General features: G+C 33.7%; 1 protein-coding gene across 5 annotated transcripts in view; it reads left to right on the top strand.

The window, feature by feature from the left end:
• The window catches only part of LOC114342253 (trithorax group protein osa), a 449,443-nt gene that overhangs the window by 288,323 nt on the left and 138,725 nt on the right, over positions 1 to 22,395 (top strand). The window lies entirely within an intron of this gene.

The raw sequence follows: 22,395 nt of genomic DNA, 5'->3' as shown, positions 1-22,395 counted from the left end.
TGCCTAAGTATCTCATTCAATGACCGTTTTTAGACATGCATAAAATGTGTCAGGCCGTTAGGCGGTCATTTTGAACAAATTACATAAATATTTAAAATATTTTAATTTTATCAAAAATGTTGTGTTTTGTGTTCATGTCTTTTTTGTAAAATTTTTTACTGATAAATTTTTTTCGTTCTTTATTTGTTACATTGGTACATTTACATACAAAAGTATGTAACAACTAGCTGATGATTTTCTGTTGGAGTGAATGAAAAGGGAGTGGTAAACTCCAACAGAAGTAGTAAAAAGAAGAAGATCTACTTAATGTAGCCAAAGGACAAAAATGTGTGGCTTCTCCGTTGAAGAAGCTGGAGTAACTAAAATACAACTTTGTAGTAGTATTTGTATGGAAGGATGCCAAGACAAAGAATATCGAATTGATACAGGACTAGAGATGAGAAATCATTAATAGATAGATATAACTTGAATGGCTAGCTAAATATGTATGAGAAGGGCCACTTGACACTCAAGGAAGGATTCGGCCAATTTGCACGGCTATTTTTGGCCAGACAATAGATTAAAGGAAGTGACAATGATGGCTCGAAAAGAAGATATGAAGATAATGTTCAGAAAATAGATAGAGTAAATATAATAATATACTGAAAATAGAATGAATTTTTGGGCGCCAGAAGAAGGATAACTAGGTTAACGCTCTTCCAGGTATTCTACGCTGCTATAGAGTATGTTAAATTTGTAGTACAAGTATGTGAAAAGTTATTAAAGATTATTAAATTATAAAATGTACTACTAAAAATAAAGGAGTAATAAGAAAAAAAAATCACAATAAATGTGTATTTATTGAATGTAACTACTAGATCTTTTTAACAATCTCTGAGTTAGGACAAGTAACTAGTGTGTAACTCTAACATGACAGGAAAAAGTGATACTAGTGAAAGTCAATTACAAAATCATCATACAACTATGATCTAAGAATACTCTTTATAAGGTTAGAAAAACTGACTACGGGTACCTCTAATACAGGAAGTACAACTTACAACTAGGTTAGTAGAACCCTCACCAAATAATAATTGTACGTTTATAATACGTACACCTTAATTAAATACTACCTGATACTATATATAACATATAAATACCTCACTGTGAGTGGGACAGGCACAAGCCTTATTGAATAAATAAACCTACGAGTGGATACACAGATCCTTTTCCTAACTCGTGGTTTATAATAGTAATAATAACAAGTGAAACCAAAAACTAATCTGAGGGATTAGAATCCAGAAGTTCATATGAATTTAATAAATTAAAGTTAAAGTTAAATAAAGTTAATAAGTTAAAGTTAAGTAAAGTTAATAAGTTCAAGTTAAATAAAGTTAATAATTACAATTTTGACTAATATGTGAAGTTAATTTTTAAAAATTTAATTAAACATATACTAAAATAATGGAATGAGTTTAAATAATTATACAAAAGTGGAACACAGCCTAAAAATAATCAAGATAAGAGTACCGACTACTATTATCAGGGAAAATATCTGAGCTCAGAAATTTATACCTTTATAGATTGCAGAGTGTTGGGGAACGCTATCAATTAAATATTATGTTGTAAAGAAAAAAAAACCTATAAAAAATATAAAGCAGGAAAAATGTGTGTGCAATTGAACTATAAAAAAAAATGTACTAAATATCACAAAACCAGTCTGTCTTTAATAAGAGCACAGTAAATGTTCCCAAACAAACCACTCTTTCCTAATCTTGAAGTTGATGTAATGAGCACCCAAGGGTGCTAACTCTCGCTAGCAGCTGTCCTGCTGGAGGTACAGGAGAGGAAGACTGGTAGAAAGCAGCTGAAGGTACTCAAAACTGTTGGAAAGCAGCTGGAGGTACTCAAAAAAAAAGAAAATGTGGAAATAATCCAGGCTGGTCGCCTATTGATTGTTTCTCTCTGTGTGGTCTGGCCTTGGTGTTGTTGTAGGGTGGCTTTAAGATTTCATGGTAGGTGCTAAAAAAAACACAGTGTGGTGTTACTACCAATCTACCAATGTCAAAAAAAAAGAAGCAAGAGATACGAGGAGGTGTTTTTATTCCTATGGGAATAAGAAGAAATAGGTCATTAAGTCCAAAAACTTGAATGACTAGACAGCTTGACCTTTTATCAGGTTGCTATCAGATGACCTTGGTCAAATAACACAAGTAATTTCCAATTGAAATACAAAATATAATTACTGTGAAAGAATATTTTATTATAATATATACACCGGTATATAGATATATTATACAAGGATGAAATATAGTAAGACTAAGCGATGGATACTTATTTGATCATCGTTCAAAAGATAGGAGTTCTGTAGACTTGAAAGGAATATAAAAAATGGAGTTTAAATTAGCTCTATTTTCCAACTGGAAGCACAAATTAACAACGAATATTGAATTATCTCTAGATGAGTTTGATCCATGAAAATAAAACATAAAAACCATGAAAATAGACTATGTGAAACTTAGTTAGCAAATGTCAAGGACTTCCAAAATGGCTGAATAAAATACTTAATAAAATGTGTATTTACCGGGGTAGAACTCATTGGATATAGTATGCTCTAAAATTCTTCAAATCCACTGCTGCTGGATAACTTCACTATACTTTTATTGTAATATTTAATCAATTTGGAACTGAGAATTAGAGGTGAATAATTGAGTCTAATGACCCCGCACACTACGATTCAGACCGAACACTCGAGAAACAATGGCAATCCAAGGCTCACGTTCACAGCTGAATCCTTCGTACCCCTCTACTAAGCATTGGCTGTCAAAGTGGGGAAACCAATGTTGCCACGTTTTAAATGTGACGTCATCAAGCATTTAAAAATTCTGAGATGGGTTTAAGTTCTATTTGAATAAACATTGAAAGAAAATAATTCTGAAAATAATTAAATAATATTTTGGATAGTTAAATAATATCTTCCCATCAATAATCGATTCTATAAGGGGCGGAACGTCACAAGTAGTTTTTATTTGTTTTCACAGAATGTTTGTTTTGTGTTTGTTTTAATTAATAAATTATTTTTCTTCTTGTTTCTTACACTTACATACAAAAGTAGTTTTTAATTGTTTCAAAAATTGTGTAAGTATGTTGTGGTTGTGTTTTTTTTTGTAAAATTTATTACATACTAATAATTTTTCTTTCTTTATTTTTTTACATTGTTACATTTATTACCAGATTGATAATCAGTACTTAATCGTAAATTGTCAGTTTTAGACAATTCAGTCATGGCTTACTCAAAATTTGGAAAGTTTTAGACCCGTAATTAATAATTTGCTCTGAAAAATGAAAACATCTCGAAAACTAATAAATTTAGACATAGGGAATGTTTTATAAAAATTAAAGTACGGTAATGATACTTTTCGATAGAGATATAAAATACAGGGTTTTCCATTTAAAATTACTGAGAAAATAATGTAGGTACATACTTGCGTTTTGACTCACCCTGTATTCAATATAAAGAAAATTAGCAATATCAATAATTTATGATATTGATGTACGAACGAACTCCTAAAGTACAGAGAACAAGATCTAACTAAACAACTATTAAAACTAATACAAAACATAATAGAACAAAACAGAAGAATAGAGATCAAGCATCCACAAGAATGGAGATCAAGCATTCTAATACCTCCCTTCAAAAAAGGAGACAAATCGGACCCGGAGAATTATAGAGGAATTAACTTATTAAACACAACATTAAAATTAACAACCAAAGTGATAACAAACATATTGACTGAAATTATACCATTAGCAGAAGAACAACAAGGTTTTAGGTCGGGAAGGTCATGCACACGCTGTATTTATAATGAGGTAAGTTCAAGAGAAATCGTTGGAATACAACAAACCGGCATATTTATGTTTCGTGGACCTTAAAAAAGCATTTGACATGGTCCAATTAAAGGACGTTATCCATTTGTTATACTCGAGAGAGGTACCTCTAGGAATCATTAAAACGATCGAAATCATCTACCAGAACCACACAATAAAAGTAAAAGTGGAAGATGAACTAACTGACCTAATTGAAGCCGCCAATTGGATAAGACAGGTGGATTCATTGAGTCCTTTATTGTTCAACCTAATCATGGACGAAATAATAAAAAAAGTAAGAACTAAAAAAGGATACCAAATGGGAGACAAACAACTCAAAATAATCTTCTATGCATACGATGCAATACTAATCTCTCAAAATGAAGATGATTTACAACATATTCTGCACCAATTTAACATAACCGCCAGAAAATTTAACATGTTAATTTCCCAAAAAAAACAAAATGCATGGTTATAACAGCAGATCCAATAAGATTTAAATTGGAGCTGGAAGGTCAGGTAATAGAAGAAGTGATGGAGTTTAAATACTGTAGCAAAACAATGAGTCACCGGCCGCAAGACGTAAGCCGAGAAAAGTCTAGATCGAAGCACGCTATACGTGGAACCGACGCGCGGTTGTTGGAAGGTCACACGATAGTCGGAGAGCTGGCTTAGCCCGGAATGATCGAGAATAACGACTAGGATATATAAGGCATAATTTTTGTAAATAGAGTTTAGTCTTAAGCTAAAGTTTGTAAAGTAAACTTGTATAAATAAATAATAAAGTCGTAAATAAATACCCGAACGCTCGTTTTTGTTACAATACTTAGACATCACACTATCAGCTACGGAAGGCTCGAAACAGAAGTGGAAGATCAAGTTAATAGAACCGCAGGTTGCTTGAATGACACAATATGGAGAAATAAAACTATCGCAAAAGATATGAAAGGCAGAATTTACAAAACAGTCATCAGAACAATAATGACATACGCGGCAGAAACACGACCCGACACAAAGAGGATAAAAAGATTGCTCGAAACAGCGGAGATAAAAACCCTTCGAAAAATCGATAGTAAGACTCTATGGGACAGAGCTAGAAGTGCAGATATACGACAGAAGACAGGGTAAGAAACAGAAGAATAGAATGGAATGACCACATAAGCCGAATGACTATAGAGTAGTCAGGACAGCGAGAGACGGTTTCCCAATAGGAAGACGATCAGTGGTAAGACCACGAAAACGATGGAACGACAACTTACTAGAGGCACATTGAAAAAAGAGATAGTCATGTCTATACAAAAAGAAGAAGAAGAAGAAGAATTTATGAAAATTTTGATAATAAATAAAAAAATATGGCATCAGTGATCCATTGCTTTTGTGCTTATTTTTATTTATACAATGAGTTAACTTGTTACAATTTGTCATATAAAATTGGTTATAACTTTGTAAAATACCCTGTATAACATAACAATCCTTTATACTTTTGTAATGGCAAAGTTAAGAAGATTTTGAATATAAAATAAAATACAGGGTGTTCCATTTAAAAAAAGACATAAGTTTGGTCTGCCACTATGTTATCGAACACCCTGTAACATTCTAATTAATTTTGAAATGTGAATCTCAAAGTTGGCTACAATTTTTGTTAACTTTTATTGCTATCTATTATTATAACGGATCTACGGAGCTTAACCCCACTAATCAATCACCCTGTACATATAATTCTTATAGTTCATAAAAGTATTATATTATTGTTGATTGATGCAACCCAACTCCAATGATAAATCGCTGTACCGTTTAGACACGACGATAAATTAAAACAACTCGATGGTTACAACGAATTGGTTCAATCCGATACCAACTTCAATCCAACTCCAACTTTGATAAATCGCTCCGATGCACCGTTTACACACAACGATAAGTTGCAACAACTCGATTGATATCGATAAGTTGTTTGATTTATCGCTCTAAACGCCAACAACGAAAAGGATTAGTTGTAATGTTTTCTAAATAATGTTTGTTTGCCATTTATTACGTTTTTTTATTTGATATGTCTAAAATATATCTTTATATAATATATGTAAAAACCCAAAAAAATAGTATAGCTTATTTTTAATCATATTATGAATATATAAATATAATCATAACAAAAGCATACAATAAGGTTCTGAAACTGTTTTCTTGTGCCATGTCTAAGTTACTAAAAAAAGTATTATGTTTATAATGGGATTAGCCACAGTTCATTGTAATGACAATTACATTTTACCTAAAAAAATTTGACGTTTCGATTTTCACTCCTGAAAACGATTTCCGTAGTGGAAATCGAAACCTCAAATATTTTTTAGGTAAAAATGTAATTGTCATTACAATCAGCTGTGGCTCATCCCATACAGTGTGCCCGGAATGTCCCTTTACAGTAATAATAATAATGATCCCACACCGCGCCAGTTTGTTGGCGTTCCGGCGAATAAACCGTAAACCACAATTGAGAGCTCAGGGAGCAACTGACAATATGTTATTTTTCAACAAGATGGCGCCCCACTCCATTTTGCAATCGTGGGAATGGAATCTTCCCGGACCGATGGATTGGTCGAGGTTCTCCAAAATGTCATGTACCAATGCCTTGGCCTCCAAAAAGTCCAGATTTGACAACGCCGGACATTGCACTTTAGGGTTTCATTAACCCTCGTAAGGCGGCACTTAGATTCTTACGTAAACAACGGTGCGGGGGGCAAATGCACCCCATACGTATATCCATTTTTTTATATGTGAACGTTGGGGAAATTGATTTGAAAGATAATTAGGACTTGTTTTTCATATTCTGAAACATAATTTTACAAAATACTCATTTCTTCTTAAAAACAATATTATCGCTGCAAGACAAACACATGAAATTTTTCACAGTGTGAGCAACACAAAGTTTTTACACACAATACAGTTATGCCGGGACTTTCGGTCTTTTTTCTCTGACATAACTAACACCGACATTGGGGTGTATTCTGTAACACTTCCGTTAAATTTTAGCGGCCTCTAAAATTTTAGCGCCCTCTTAAAACATTTTGGTATTCTGTAAATTGTGGATCCGTTAAAATCATAACCTAAACCGTTAAAACTGCCGCTAAATAAAAATATTTTAGTGGATGTCAAAACGTACCCGCTAAATTTTTAGCAGTCCGTTAAATGGGGTTTGATTATTTTTGTTTGGTTATGTTTATATGAATAGTAGTTTCTTATTTATGTTTTATAATAGAGATAAACATTTAAAAATGGCAAATGGCTTTTTATAATGTATTTGGTGAAGAAATAATAAATAATAATGAAAGGTAAGTCTCAGTTTACTTTACAATCGACACAGTACACCTACATATAACAAAATTCAAATTTTTGTTTCTTTTTGTAGAGCTGAATTCAGATTACAACAAAAACAAAAAGTAATTGACCTGAAAGTAACTACAATTACTATTTCAAAGAAAGTACATAGGTACCTACCTGCCGACCTAGAAATGTGATTGAAAAAGTGTTGAAATCAAGATGTTTGTCAAAGCAATGAAATCCTATCAATGCAGGTAAAATTATTTAAAATTATTGTGGAACAGTACAAAACGTATCTTAATGTTTATAAAGATGAAGTTCTAGAAGGTTTAGAACCAGATGCAAATGAGGTAGATGACCTTAATATAATTGAAAATAGACCATTTTTGACCAAAATTAATGTAGAAGAGGAGATGAAATCCAATGTGCAATTTTTCAGCTATATTTTAATGTAGGTATAACTTTATAAATAAAAATATTTAAGTGGAAAATATGAGTTTTACTAAAAAATAATTAAATAAAATAAATATATTTTCTAGCAAACTGTCAATGTCTTCTTCTTTCCGACTGACTGACAGTCAGTTTTCTGTCAATTTCTAGTTAAAAGTAGTTCAAAACGCAAAACGTGCGACGTTGCCGTACTTATTTCAAAACCTTTTAGAGGATTCCTCTAAAACAAATTATTTTAGCGGTCCTCTATAATATGTGTTTACAGAATGTGAATCTAACCTAAAAGTTTTAAAGGACCGTTAAAAGTTAAATTTTAGAGGCCTCTTAAATTTAACGGAAATGTTACAGAATACACCCCAATGTCCCATAGCTCTGTTAGTTCCAGGTGGGAACAGCAGAAACGTCTAATTCAGGATGAAATTTTCATCATTTGCACCTTACTGTCATTTTTCAAAAAAAAAACACGTAAACGCAAAGAGTTTTAAATGCTGTAATGGATGAAATACGATTAGAATTGAATTTAATTCAAATGAAAAAATGGACAAAAATCAAAAAAAATATTAAAAAAGATAGGTGAGAAAAACAAGGTCAGGGGTGCGGCTTCACCCCGCACCGCCTTACGAGGGTTAATGACGATTTTTAGAAAACGCAGATATGTTTCTAATGAAAACTTGCCAATGAAAACTTTCTAATGAAACGGAGGTCGCCAAGTTTTTACGTGAGTGACTAGACCAGCGGTTCTCAACCTTTTTTACTCAGCGACGCACTAACGTAGTCCTTACAGATTCGTGACACTCTTATATTGTACAAATTTTTGCTAGATTAGTTAGAGCAGCGTTTCCCAAACTTATTTTTCCGTGGCCCGGTTATTTTTGTGCTTGTCCTCGGTGACCCACTAATTTTTTGCATACACTGATGTGTGTGTACAAGAAAACATATATTAATATTTATTATAGTTTTATATATTTTAATAAAGAATCATTAGCTGAAACAAAAATGTAATAAAACAAAATAAAAATCTTTATTACTTAGAAGTATGAAGTTGTTTCTGGTTAACTAAAAACGTCACGTTTGAAAGAAAAGGTTTTCAGATTTATTTTTGAGGAAAACCCGTGCTGAAAACCACCCTGCCTCACACTTATAGGCCGTAACAAAAAGAATTACAGCTCCCGGAACGAACCATGGCCGGTGACAAACGCTGTCGTCGATCGTACACCCACCTAATCTTTACGCAGACAGGGTTTCTCTCACCGACCATGGTTCACTCCGGGAGCTGTAGAAACTTTATCACTTATAAAAATAATATATTATAAAGACACCCAAAAATCTGTCAGTGGTATTTTGTCAAATATGTCTTTGAGTGCCCTATCATACGATAGTTCAATTATTGACTCAATATCTAAATCTAGAAGTTCTGTCCCGGATTCTACGTCCATTTTAAGAATTCTACTGCAAATATATTTAAAAATTTAATTTTTGACCTTGTCTATCTCTCTAACCTATCACTGGAATGTGCTTTACAATTTGGTTTTAGTTTCGTTATAATCGGCGTTCTGGGAAGATCGTAATTTGCAGTTTATTATTTGTTATTTCCGGTGGTGGACAATATACGCCACGATTATATTAATATAAGTACATATTTCAATTGTTTTTTAGTCATTATGGCACAAAATATATTTTTCTTTATAAACAATACCTTTTCTCCTGTAAAAAATCACATTTCAAAAAATTTTTTATTAGTAATTTTATTTATCATGAAATCCAGTTATTCCATGATTCCAGTTATAAATCCCAATTGGCTTACTGAGAAGGAACTCCAAGTATTCACTGATGCCGAATAAGGTTTATAACAAACTAAATCTATTTTTTCAAAAAAAAAAAAAACAAATCCGCTGCTTTTAAGTGTATTTCCTTGTGGCGTATAAAGCACGCCACGCGTGTAGTTATGTTATAACTTGATGCGCGGGTAGTTAAAGGTTAAATGGATTCCTTATCCATGCTTTTTTGCTGTGGATGGGAGGAAAATATTCCTCCAGATTTGCCTGCAGTCCTAGCAGATATTCCTTGACAGTTGCTGGAATCTCGTCCTGTGATAAATTCACGTTATACTCTTTTTGTAGTTGTGTTAGCTTTGTGCCTGCTTCCGCGCGGCTTGTCCACAAATTAGGTTCTGTTGCTGCAGCTTCCACCTTCTCTTGTACTTTAAATACAGTTACATTGCGACCTTTTAATGTCATATTTAAATTGTTAAAGAAGTAAAAAATATCACAAAGATAGGCTACCGTGATTGACCAATTAACCAATGATAATCATGAAAACTGTCCTTAAGTTGAAATATTACATCCCTAGCCGTTGGTGGATGCTGTTCTAAGAACATTGGAATTTCTTCCTTCAATTCAATAAGTATTTTTAAAACATTTCCTTTTGATAGCCAACGCACTTCGTAGTGTAAAAGATGTTCATGTTCACTTCCCATTTCTTTGTACAAAGCTTGAGTTCAGTGGGAGCGATTTTATAAAGTTTATAAATTTTACACACTCTTGCATAGATTCAATTAAAAACAGTGGCATTTTTGACAGCCTCTCTGTGAAACAGCGAGGCGACCCGTCATTTTGCTTTCGTGGCCCGATACCGGGTCGCGACCCACCATTTGGGAAACGCTGAGTTAGAGAGGAAACAATTACGGATTGGCACTTTATTAATTGGTATAACGTGTTGTTCTGAAGCTTTTTCCTTGTGGCATTTTTATATTTTTATAATCAACTATTTCTAATGGGAATAAGCCACAATTTTACCAAAAAAATGATTTTATTAGCGTTTCGAAGTCCAAATCGGGTTTCATTGTCAAAATACAAAATACTACTAAAATAAACAAAAAGGTTGTTGCTAAGTAAAAAAATTCTTCTAATAATTTATTTAATCTGACTCATTTATATTGGCAATTCAGACGTATATTATACATTTTAAAGTAGAAGACTTTAAAATGATATCGCCAATATTCATGAGTTGCGTTCCTGGGACGACTTTACTAAAATATAGTTCATTCGATTACATGAAATCAATCCCAACTCAAGAATATCCGTTACAAAAAAATCATAGCATGTGATCTGTGATCTGTCTTTAAAAAAACAACCAAATGCAACGATGTAAGTAACATTATTACATTAGTAAGTCAATAACTATCGAGTTAGTACAAATTTTATATTTTAGTATTACTTATTGTATATCTATGTATTATTAATATTATTTATAATTTAAACATATTAAAGTCAGAATTTGGTATTAGTTTTTTGAAGGTAAATTAAATGTAAGACCAAATACTTACGATGTCGGGATAGTATCACGAGGTTTTTTCCTGGTTTTCCCTCTTGATTTACTGTGGAATCTTTAACGCGAGAATTTAACCGTCATCGTTGCATTTGGTTGTCTTTTTAAAGACAGATCACATGCTATAATTTTTTTGTGACGGATATTCTTGAGTTGGGATTGATTTCATGTAATCGAATGAACTATCTTTTAGTAAAGTCGTCCCAGGAACGCAACTCATAAATATTGACGATATCATTTTAAAGTCTTCTACTTTAAAATGTATAATATACGTCTGAATTGTCAATATAAATGAGTCAGGTTAAATAAATTATTAGAAGAATTTTTTTACTTAGCAACAACATTTTTGTTTATTTTAGTAGTATGTATTTTGTATTTTGACAACGAAACCCGATTTGGGCTTCGAAACGTTAATAAAATCATTTTTTTGGTAAAATTGTGGCTTATTCCCATTAGAAATAGTTGGTATAACGTGGTATATACCTAATAGTTAAAAAAAATGGTTGAATGCATGATTGGTATATTATAACAAGTAAAAAAATATAAATAAAAATATCGTATTCGTAAATCTCGCGACACACCTGATTCTTCCGGCACACCAGTGTGTCGCGACACGGTGGTTGAGAACCGCTGGACTAGACATGAGACGGATTAACATACGAATGTGGCGTCGCGTCGTATCAAATTGTATTGCGGCAATGGAGGTATGCATACCGATGTTTTAGATAAATAAATAATTAATAAATAACTCAAACAAAATTGTCTTATTATTTTTCCCTGTGTAGTATAGCAAAAACAGTTCAAAACTATAAAGGAACTTTCCGGCCACCCCATATAAACATAATATTTAAAAACATTCAAAATACAATTCAGTCTGATCGCAAAATTATGAAATTACTCAAACAACTCTCCTGTAAAATTAGCAAAAAGTGACATATCAGCTTTTGCCGTAGAACTACAGAGATATCGAATTAATTTTGGCCTTTTAAACACGACAATATTAAAATCGTTTGAGAGAAAACCTTAAAGTACAGGTGAACCGAAATAGGAATAGACATGAACATACTGTTCGCGCTAACCAATTTCAAATTATGGCAGAGAGCTCAGTTGATCGACAACCGCATAGCTGTTTATCTGGATATTTTTACTATAGGACAACCTCACACTGTGCAAAAATTGGAGAGGATTAACCTTGCTTACCGTCATAAATAAAATTTTCACGACCATCATACATAAAAGATTAACAAACAAGGTTGAATTTCGAGCTAATCAAGCAGGTTTTAGACCAGAATCCTCCTGCATAGACCACATTAATACTGTGAGGGTAATAATGGAACAATCGGTTGAATGGAACACACCCCTATACATGGGTTTTGTTGATTTCGAACGTGCCTTTGACAGCCTATCTCATGCTGCTATATGGAAAATTTTAGAGCTAAGAAACATTCCTCATAAACTAATTTCCATTATAAAGTCACTGTACACTGAGGCGACCTGCAGCGTGACACACAATGGTATCAACAGAGATGAATTTGACGTACTTACTAGAGTCAGACAGGGATGCGTGCTTTTTCCGTTTCTTTTTAACGTAGCTTTAGACTATGTTCATAGACTATGTTCAAAAGAACATTGATGAAAAAGATATTAGAATAATAACTAATTTGTATTGGAATCAAACAGCACAAGTCAAGGTCGATGATGAAATGACTGAGGAAATCAAAATATGTAGAGGAGTAAGACAGGGGTGTATTCTGTCTCCTCTTTTGTTTAAGCGAAGTCATATTTTAAGAAGCTCTGTCGGAGCTTCGTTGTGGTGTAATGACAACAGAAATACAATCAATAGTGTGAGATACGCTGACGAAGTAGTGATATTAGCAGACAATCTTGCAGATCTGCAACGAATGATGGAACGCATTAACCACTACTGCAACAGCTACGGACTTACATTAAACCTCAGAAAAACTAAATGGATGGTAATAACAAAAGATCCACACGCCAGGAATGATTTGGTTGTCAATAACACCGTTATAGAAAGGGTATCCTCCTATAAATACGTTGGAGCTTGCCTGGATCATACAGGCGATCAAACAAAAGAAATAAGAGCAAGAATAGAAATAGCTAGATCAGCATTTAACAAGATGAAAATATTTCTCTGTAGTCGTGACATAAATCTTGATCTGAGAGTGCGTATGCTGCGGTGTTATATCTTCTCTATTATATGTAGTTAAGTCATGGAGCATGAAGGTGGGCAGCAATAAAAACATTGAGATGTGGTGTTACCGTAGAATGCTACGTGTATCTTGGGTGGACCACGTGACGAATGCCGAAATTTTACGTCGGATCGGAAAAGGATGTGAAGTTGTACTTACTGTTAAAAGAAGAAAGCTTGAATACTTTGGCAATGTTATGAGAGGTGACAAATACTCGCTGCTGAGACTGATCATCCAGGGTAAAATCACGGGTAAGAGAAGTATCGGTAGGCGCAAAATATCTTGGTTAAGAAATCTGAGGGAATGGTTCGGCTGCAGTTCCATCGACCTATTTAGGGCGGCCGCCAGTAAAATAAGAATAGCTGTGATGATTTCCAACCTCCGATAGGAGATGGACTTTAAGAAGAAGAAGACTATGTTCTCTCCAAACTAGACTCCGACACAAAAGGAATACAATGGACGTTAACCACACGCCTAAGCGATCTAGAATACGCCGACGATATTTGCATGTTAGGACAAAGGTTCCAAGATGTGGCCGACCAATTGGAAACACTCCACTGAAGCTAATAAAATAGGTTTGAACATCAATATCAGTAAAACCAAATCCATGATAATAAATGCAAGGAACACGCTATTTACTATCGACAACATGGAGATTGAAAATGTGGAAAACTTCACGTATCTTGGAAGTGTCATAACAGAAAACGGAAGTACAGAAGACGATATTCATATGAGGATACGAAAAGCTCAACAAGCATTCAGCATGCTCAACCCTGTTTGGAGGTCTGGCGAATATACTACAAGGACAAAGATCCTAATATGTAATGTCATGTCTGTTCTACTCTATGGATGTGAAACCTGGAAAGTGACAAAAACCCTTACAGACAAATTGCAGGTATTTGTTAAGAAATGTCTACGAAAAAGTGTCCGTATTTTCTGGCCAAATATCATCAGAAACGAAGATCTGCTACACCTGACCCAACAAAAGAGGGTAGAAAATGAAATAAAGTCCAGAAAGTGGGGTTGAATCGGCCACACACTCCGAAAAGACCGTTCCAGTATTGCAAAGACTGCCCTAGAGTGGAATTCCCAAGGAAAAAGAAAAATAGGTCGCCCAGCACAAACTTAGAGAAGATCCATCATGGACGAGATAAGAGGTCAAGGAAAGTCTTGGAATGAGGTGAAGGCCTTAACGCAAAATAGAACCCGATGGCGCGTTTTCACTGAAGTTCTATGCTCCACGGAGTTCAAGAACAATATAATAAAAAAACTTTACTGTTGGGCCCGATACGCTACGTTGACAAGTTTTGTGTAAAATCTCAATTTTTAATAATTTTTAATAATAGTGATTTTGAACTTTCTAATTTTTCATTTAATCTAAAAATGGATAAAGAGTACAAAGTGGAGCGAAAAATGTTGAATGCTCAAGCTCGTGAAATAATACACTCTGTGTTAAAATTCGCTCAACGAGACGCGGCTGCCCATAAACCTATTATTGAGTTTAAAAAGTTTTAGAGCGTGTGGCTAGTATGACAGGTAATTTGATCAATATTCTAATAAAAAGAAGAGTCAATAATCTGACATTTGCATTTTCAGGAGTTTCTGTCAAAAATATTGCAAAGGAAAGCCGCGAAATGCAGCAGGCAGTATCTTCAGACAGGCGGACAAAATCTTCAAAAATAAAATTCAAACAGTTGAACCAAGTCTGTTATATACGTGGGCAAATTATTCATTTTAATGTAACTGAGAAACCAGTGCCCACTGTAAATAAAATTTATAATAGATTTGTTGAAGAATTTTATTATAAAGGAGGCATAGAAAGTATGCGTTTGTAAAATCGGAATCTCGAGTTTTGTTTGTAAAAAAACAGAAGGGAATCGAAAATTTTTGATGGAAAAACATGATACTAAGACTCCCACGATAGACAGATTAAAAATTTAGAATCGAAAAAAGATTTATTTACTGACCAAACGTATTTACGTTCAAGTCATAGTCGCAGTAATAGTTGGACTGATGGAACAAACAGTAGGCTTAAAAAACCCATCTCCAAGGGCCAACGTTTAATCATGGTGAGTGTAGGAAACAAAGCATGGAAGTCCCAAACAAAATCGAAGAATCGATGAATTTTGTCAACTACAAAAAGTGGTTAGTAGAAGAAAAATTGGTTGAAAAATTGAAAAATCATAATGGACAATGTACCTTATCATATTGCTCAAGAGCAAAAAGCACCAATATCCGCATCAACAAAGAATAAAATGATAGACTGGCTAAAAGCTAGAAATATTCCCTTTCCTGCTAACATGCTCAGACCAGATCTATATGGCTTTATAAAATTACATAAACCAAAATATGTTAATTTTGCTGTTGATTCCATTATTAGAAATAAGGGACATGACGTATTAGGGCTCTCACCATATCCAGATTTAAACCCGATAGAGCTTGTCTGGGTCTATCTATCTATCTATTCTATAGCGTAGCCTATTTCGCCCATCCTTGAACGTAGACCTCCCCTTTTCTCTCCAGGATTCTCTGTCCTGGACTACACTCATCGTACACGGACACAGTGGAAGCGGTTCCCGCTTACAGTCAATCCACGCGGACCAGCTTTTAAATGTTTTCAAAATGAATGCACGTTTTTAAATGTACACGAACATAGTTAAAGCAGGTTCGCGCGGGCCAACCGCTTTAACCCGCCTTGTCGCTTTTACTGGAATGAGAATTTAGTTTTTTCCGCTTTTTATCGCGCGGGTTTAATGTTTGTACAATGAATAAGGAGGCATTGAATGCTGCCGTTTTTGAAAGACCCCCTATTTGGGACACGAGGGAGAACGATATTTCACTTTCCTTCATTACCTTATCTTAAGTTTTGAAATAGATGATATTCTCCATATATTATTCTTTCGCGATTAAGAAAATGTATACCAACTTTTTTTCTTTTCATTTTAGTCAAAACAGAATCAAAAGCAATCATATCGTCATCAGAAGACGAAATTTTGCTATAAGTTATAGACGCAACTGACAAATTTGAACGATTTTTCTCGCTTTTACCCGTCTTCACTGTGTTACCATTCACGTGCGCGACAACCGCTCAGATTCGCGCGGTTTGCCCGTAAGCGGAAACCGCTTCCACTATGTTTGTCCCCATCCAGTTGTAACCAGCATGTTTTTTGGTGTCGTCGATCCATCTCATTTGAGGTCTTCTTCTTCGGCATTCCCAGGGTCCCCAGTATAGTATTTGGTTATTCCATCTGCCGTCCTTGCCTTGCATTGTGCTCAGCGAATTTCCATTTCAGTTCTGCTGTTTTTTCATTTACATCTTTGACTTTAGTCATTTTTCTTATCCATTCGTTTCTTTTCTTATCCTTCAGATTTACTTGTAGCATTTTTCTTTCGCATGGCGTTTTGTGTTTTTAATACCTTATCCATGTTATTTCTTGTTTGGGTAGCACTAAAAAATTGTGTTGGAACACGGAATGTAGATTTCACTTTTAAATATATATTTAAAAATTGTCGAATGAGTCCTTTGAAATATTTTCCGTAGAAGAGTGGAAAAAAATTATAGACAAAGTGAAAATTATTGAGGATTATATCATTTCAAAGGAGAAATTATTTGACGCTGCCATAGAATCATGTATTACTAATTTAGGTGAAGATTCTAATAGCGAAGATACATTCTCGGACTCGACACATAAGACACCGATGAGGATTTTGATTTTATTTTGCTTGTTTAGATGGGTTCTATAGTATAAAAAATTATAGTAACCGAAAAATGTTAAATACACATTTAAAATTTACAAATGTTAAATAATCACATGCAACTCTTTATAAACAACGATTCATGTAAACAATGATTCAATACTAAATTTGTAAGATTCGTAACCGTGCAATTTAAGCCCCAAATGAATTCTGCATCCCTTCTCAGGCCGGTATATTAAATAAAATAAAATCAGTTTTTTAGACGGATCTTTTAAATATTGAAAGATGAAAATTGAGCCCAATAACAATAATAATTATTGTCCACTAATTAAATTTTATTTATTAACAAAATAGGTAATCTTTTTGAAAATGCCTATGAAAAGGACTACACCTACAAGAAAGGGCTACAAAAGGACTACAAGAACATATATTGCTACTGGACTGGGACAACAAAAATGGTACAACAATCCTTAAAGCAAGCATTTAATTTAATAAGCTGGGATTACCAAAATTGATCAGGGCGAACAAAAACAACATTTATGTAATTTAATGTTTTGTATTTTGATAACTAGTATGAAGAAAAATTTGGAAGTACACCTCAAGAAAGGCTGAGAGAAACAAATCACATGGGGGAACAATTAAGAGAGATTTCAAGAGAAGAACTGCTAGAAGCGATACGAAAATTAAAGATAGGTAAAGCTCCAGGCTCCAGGGGAGGATGAAATTCCACCAGAAATGATCAAATCTTTAGGAGAGAAAGGGAAAGACTGGCTGTGGACAATATGCAAAGATGCAAGGAAGGAGAAAAGGATCCCAAAAGATCCGAAACTCGCCCGAAAAGGGCGAGGAAACTCGTATGTCACTGACATGCGGAAATAATTAAAAAATTTATTTTGGTCATTTCTTAAATCTCCAAAAAGTGTATGATATAAACCTACTTCTTCTCTTCTTCCATTGATTGGATGCACCCAATGTAGGCGATTACGTCTCTGTTTTTTTGTTACGGCGATAAATTAACCATAAAGCCAAAATGTTTGCCCGATTCATTCTACGCCCTGTGCTTTCTACGACAATAAGATGAATACTGTCGGTAAAGTGTGAAAGTCCGATGAGCACGACAAACGGTCGTACGACCAAAGTCGTAAAGTATGAAATAGGCCTCAGGTTTGCGCCCAGCCCACGTCTATTCCTATACCGTTCGGAGTGTAGTTATGGCAACAGCGCTTATGCTTTGTCAGTAGTTGTTGTTCATAAACTAACCTCGAATTTATTCTAAGTGAAAAGGAGGTGTACTACAGTAAAACATAATATATTTTCGGGTGAAGTGTATTATTATGGTAAGAATTCTTAAATATTCCATACTTAATATTTTATTGCGACCTTTTGAATCGAAATCGCTAAAATTGTGTCTCACTAACATTTACTGACACCACATTTTCTATAACTATACTAAAATCACAATAAAGGTGCACTAGAAATAAACAAACCAAGACACGTTGAATGTTACGAGGAGCACTCCCGAATCATGATTTACAATGTATAAGGGCCATTCCATTTCAAATCACTCAATTTTGGAGCAAAAAAAATTTTGGACCTCCGATTTGTCTGAAAATTGGTATATAGCTTCTACGGGACATAAAAATAAGATGTTTAAGGTCAAAAAATTTTCTTCTTTTTTTCTCAAAATGTTATTTTATGCGATTTTACAGTGATTTGGTGTTTATTTATAAAAATTTGCATTTTCTATCGTAAAGTATCAATGGAAAACATAATATTTTAATAGAAGGGACTAAAAAATATCATTATATGGCATTATAACAAGTTACTTTGATTCAAAACAAGCTTTTGATAAAATTTTATAGTGTAGAAAACGTTAAAATACCGTTTTTTACATTTTTCTCCATTCCCAAAATACATCATAATCAATTTGACTGAAAATTTGCGCACAGATAGACAAAACATAGGACTTTAAGTGGTGAGAAGGATTTGAATTATATTACAATACCAAAAAAGTTACATGCAATATTATAGTCAAAAATATAGGCGTCTACTGTAAGTACAATTAACTCGAAAATATCGACCTCACGACAAAAATTGTTAAAAAGAAATTGTAATAATTGTAAATACGATTTATTTGGAACAATTTCAGTTCCTACCATTTTTGTCGAAAATTTAAAAATGGCGGAGATATTGAGCAAAACAGGTTCTCCTTTAAAATCAAGATGGCTGCTAACGTAACGGAGGAATTCATTCGTGATTTTAAATTTAGGCTACTATTGACTCCCCTAAAGATCAGAAAAATAAAATTTTGGGCAGCTCGGCATTCAAGGTCAAATGCTATCCCGACTGGACTAATATATACTTTTGAGTCTGATATTACTGCATGTAACTTTTTGGTATTGTAATATAATTCAAATCCTTCTAACCACTTAAAGTCCTATCTTTTGGCTATCTGTGGGCAAATGTTCAGCCAAATCGATGATAATGTATTTTGGGAATGGAGGAAAATGCAAAAACGGTATTTTAACTTTTTTTACACTATAAAATTTGATCAAAAACTTGTTTTGATTCAAAATAACTTGTTATAATGCCATATGACATTTTTGAGTCCTTTCTATTAAAATATTATGTTTTTCATCGATACTTTACGACAGAAAATGCAAATTTGTTTAAATAAACACCAAATCACTGTAAAATCGCATAAAATAACATTTTGAGAAAAAAGAAGAAGAAGATTTTTTGACCTTAAATATCTTATTTTTACGTCCCGCAGAAGCTATATACCAATTTTCAGACAAATCGGAGATCCAAAATTTTTTGCCTGAGTGATTTGACATGGAATGTACCATAAACTTTGTAAATCATGTTTTGAGATTTACAATGTATACACGTTAGGATAAACTAGTTTAGCCTAGACCAAACCAGTTAATCCTGATATTAATACAGGATAAACTAGTATAGCCTAGTATAAATATTATAATATACACACACCGGCAAAATTAGCCGAACACGTTAAAAATGGGACATATTTGATGTCTCGTATTTCATAAACCAGTGGTCCGATTTGAGTGATTCTTTTAGTATGTAATAGCCTTATTATTTAAGAATATCGTTGTAATAATATTGTTGCTAGACAGGTAAATACCATTTTATACCGGGTGTACCAATCATACTGTGTTTTTTTCTTAAAGTTTGGAACACCCTGTGGAATATTCTAGCATATGTAAAATATTAGAATTAATACTCGATTGTAGACTTAGGCTTGCTTAACATTTTCCTTTTCGATTCATTTACTTATGTGAGATAATAAAAAAGTTATGTGCGTTAACAACTATCCATGTTTTTCATCAATAAATCCTCATAGCAGGGGAGGAAAGTATACTAAATTTGCAGTTACTCGAGCGTTATGGTGACCTATTGGATTGTGAAGAGTATGTGCTAAAATCAGAAAAAGGTTAGGTTAAGTTTTCCATAAAGTGGGGACTTTTCATTTTTTAATTTAATTTTCCATTTGAAATAATCATTTTTCTCCGATTATAGCGCTATCTATCCATAATTCGAAAAAATATGTCGAATAAAAGTTGCTTATTTTTACGTAAAGCATCCAAATCTGCAATAAAAATTGGGGGCTCCTATTTAAGATTTTAAATTAAATCCCCCACCCCACCTCCGTGGGGGCTCGTGACACCCCACGGAGAGGGGTGGGGGGTAAATTAAAAATTATAAATACGAACCCTGCGATATTTTGCGAAATGAACATCAGATCGTAAAACTGCAAAATACACCTATTCAATATTTTTCAAAAATCTACCGAATGGCACCAAACACGACCCCCCACGGAGGTGGGGTGGGGGGTTACATTAAAATATTAAATAGGAGCCCCCAATTTTTATTGGAGATTTGGATCCTTGACGTAAAAATAAGCAACTTTTATTCGCAACATTTTTTCCTATTATGGATAAATGGCGCTATAATCGGAAAAAACGATTGGTAGAAATGGAAATTTAAATTGAAAAATGGAGAGTCCAACACTTTATGGAAAACTTAACTTAACTTTTTTTGGTTGTACCACCCATTCTTTACAATCCACTCCAGGTCCCAAGAACGCTCGAGTAATTGCAAATTTAGCATACTTTTCTCCCCTACTATGAGGATTTATTGATAACAAACATGGCTAGTTGTTAAAGCACATAACTTTTTTATTTTCCAACATAAGCAAATGAATCAAAAAAGAAAATATTAAGAAAGCATAATTCTACAATCGAGTTTTAATTTTAATATTTTATATATGCTGGAATATTCCACAGGGTGTTCCGAACTTTAAGAAAAAAACACAGTATGCTTGTTACACCCGGTATAAAATGACATTTACCTGTCTAGCAACAATATTATTACACCGATATTCTTAAATAATAAGGCTATAACATACTAAAAGAATCACTCAGATCGGACCACTGGTTTATGAAATACAAGACATCAAACATGTCCCATTTTTAACGTGTTCGGCTAATTTTGCCGGTGTGTGTATCTTCAGAGCCAAAAATAATGAAAATCTGAATAAAATACTCCATAATTGTAAAATAATCATTTTTATTAAAACGATAATGATTCCTCGTTAAAACTAATGGTCAATAATCGGTAATACAAACAGTCATATAAACATTAGACATTACATGGAGAGCTGCTTTGATGATACTTAGCATTGCCGAATATCATTGCCTTCTTGCACTTGCATCTGTTTGTGGAACAGTTTTTGTTGCAGCTGCATTTAGCAAAATCTTGTCCTGATCCAACTAGAATCTCTCGCAGCTGCATCAGTTTACTGCTTGCTCTCAAAAAGTTTAATGGCAAATGTCTGATTCTGATCTGAAAAAAAAATTATCAAATGCAGCTGCAACAAAAAGTGTTCCACAAACAGATGCAAGTGCAAGAAGGCAATGATACTTTCCAATTCTAAGTGTCACCAAAGCACTCTATAACTCTATAGCTCTCTATAACACTCTATCAAAGCATACTATAACGTTTATACTACTAGGCCGTAATAGTTTATCCGACAGTGTTCTTATTAACAGTGTGGCCTAGGTTAAACTAGTTGATCCTATCGCGTTTAGGACAAACTAGTTTGACCCGATAGGATCAACTAGTTTGACCTAGGCCAAACTAGTTTATCCTAAAATCGGGTTTTACTCCAGGGAAATAACCTAGAAATAGACCATGTTCGGGACACTCAAAGATCCAGGTTTCCTGCCTAGAGTTTGCGTCCGTTTTTTAATTATTAACAATTTAGTGCAAAAATCGCGATTTTTTTCCTTTTTTGCACCCCATTCAAAAGCCAAACAGTTGACATAAAACTAAAAAATTGAATTTTTTAGAACATTGAAAAACCTTCAAAATGTCGATTTTTGAAAGTTAAAAATTTAATTTGTTGCTACGCAAACTGCAAAATAAGTGAAAATCGTTATTTGTTAATAACTTTTAATAAAACTACTTTAGGACTTTAGTGTTTCACCCAAAGTTGGGTATTGGGGTACTTAAACCCTCAGAATTTGAGACCGATCCA

The sequence above is a fragment of the Diabrotica virgifera genome, chromosome 10 (assembly GCF_917563875.1).
Source record: "Diabrotica virgifera virgifera chromosome 10, PGI_DIABVI_V3a".
In the NCBI taxonomy this organism is placed as follows: Eukaryota; Metazoa; Arthropoda; class Insecta; order Coleoptera; family Chrysomelidae; genus Diabrotica; species Diabrotica virgifera.
The sequence above is the reverse complement of the archived record's forward strand: the minus strand, read 5'-3'. Positions and strand labels throughout refer to the sequence as shown.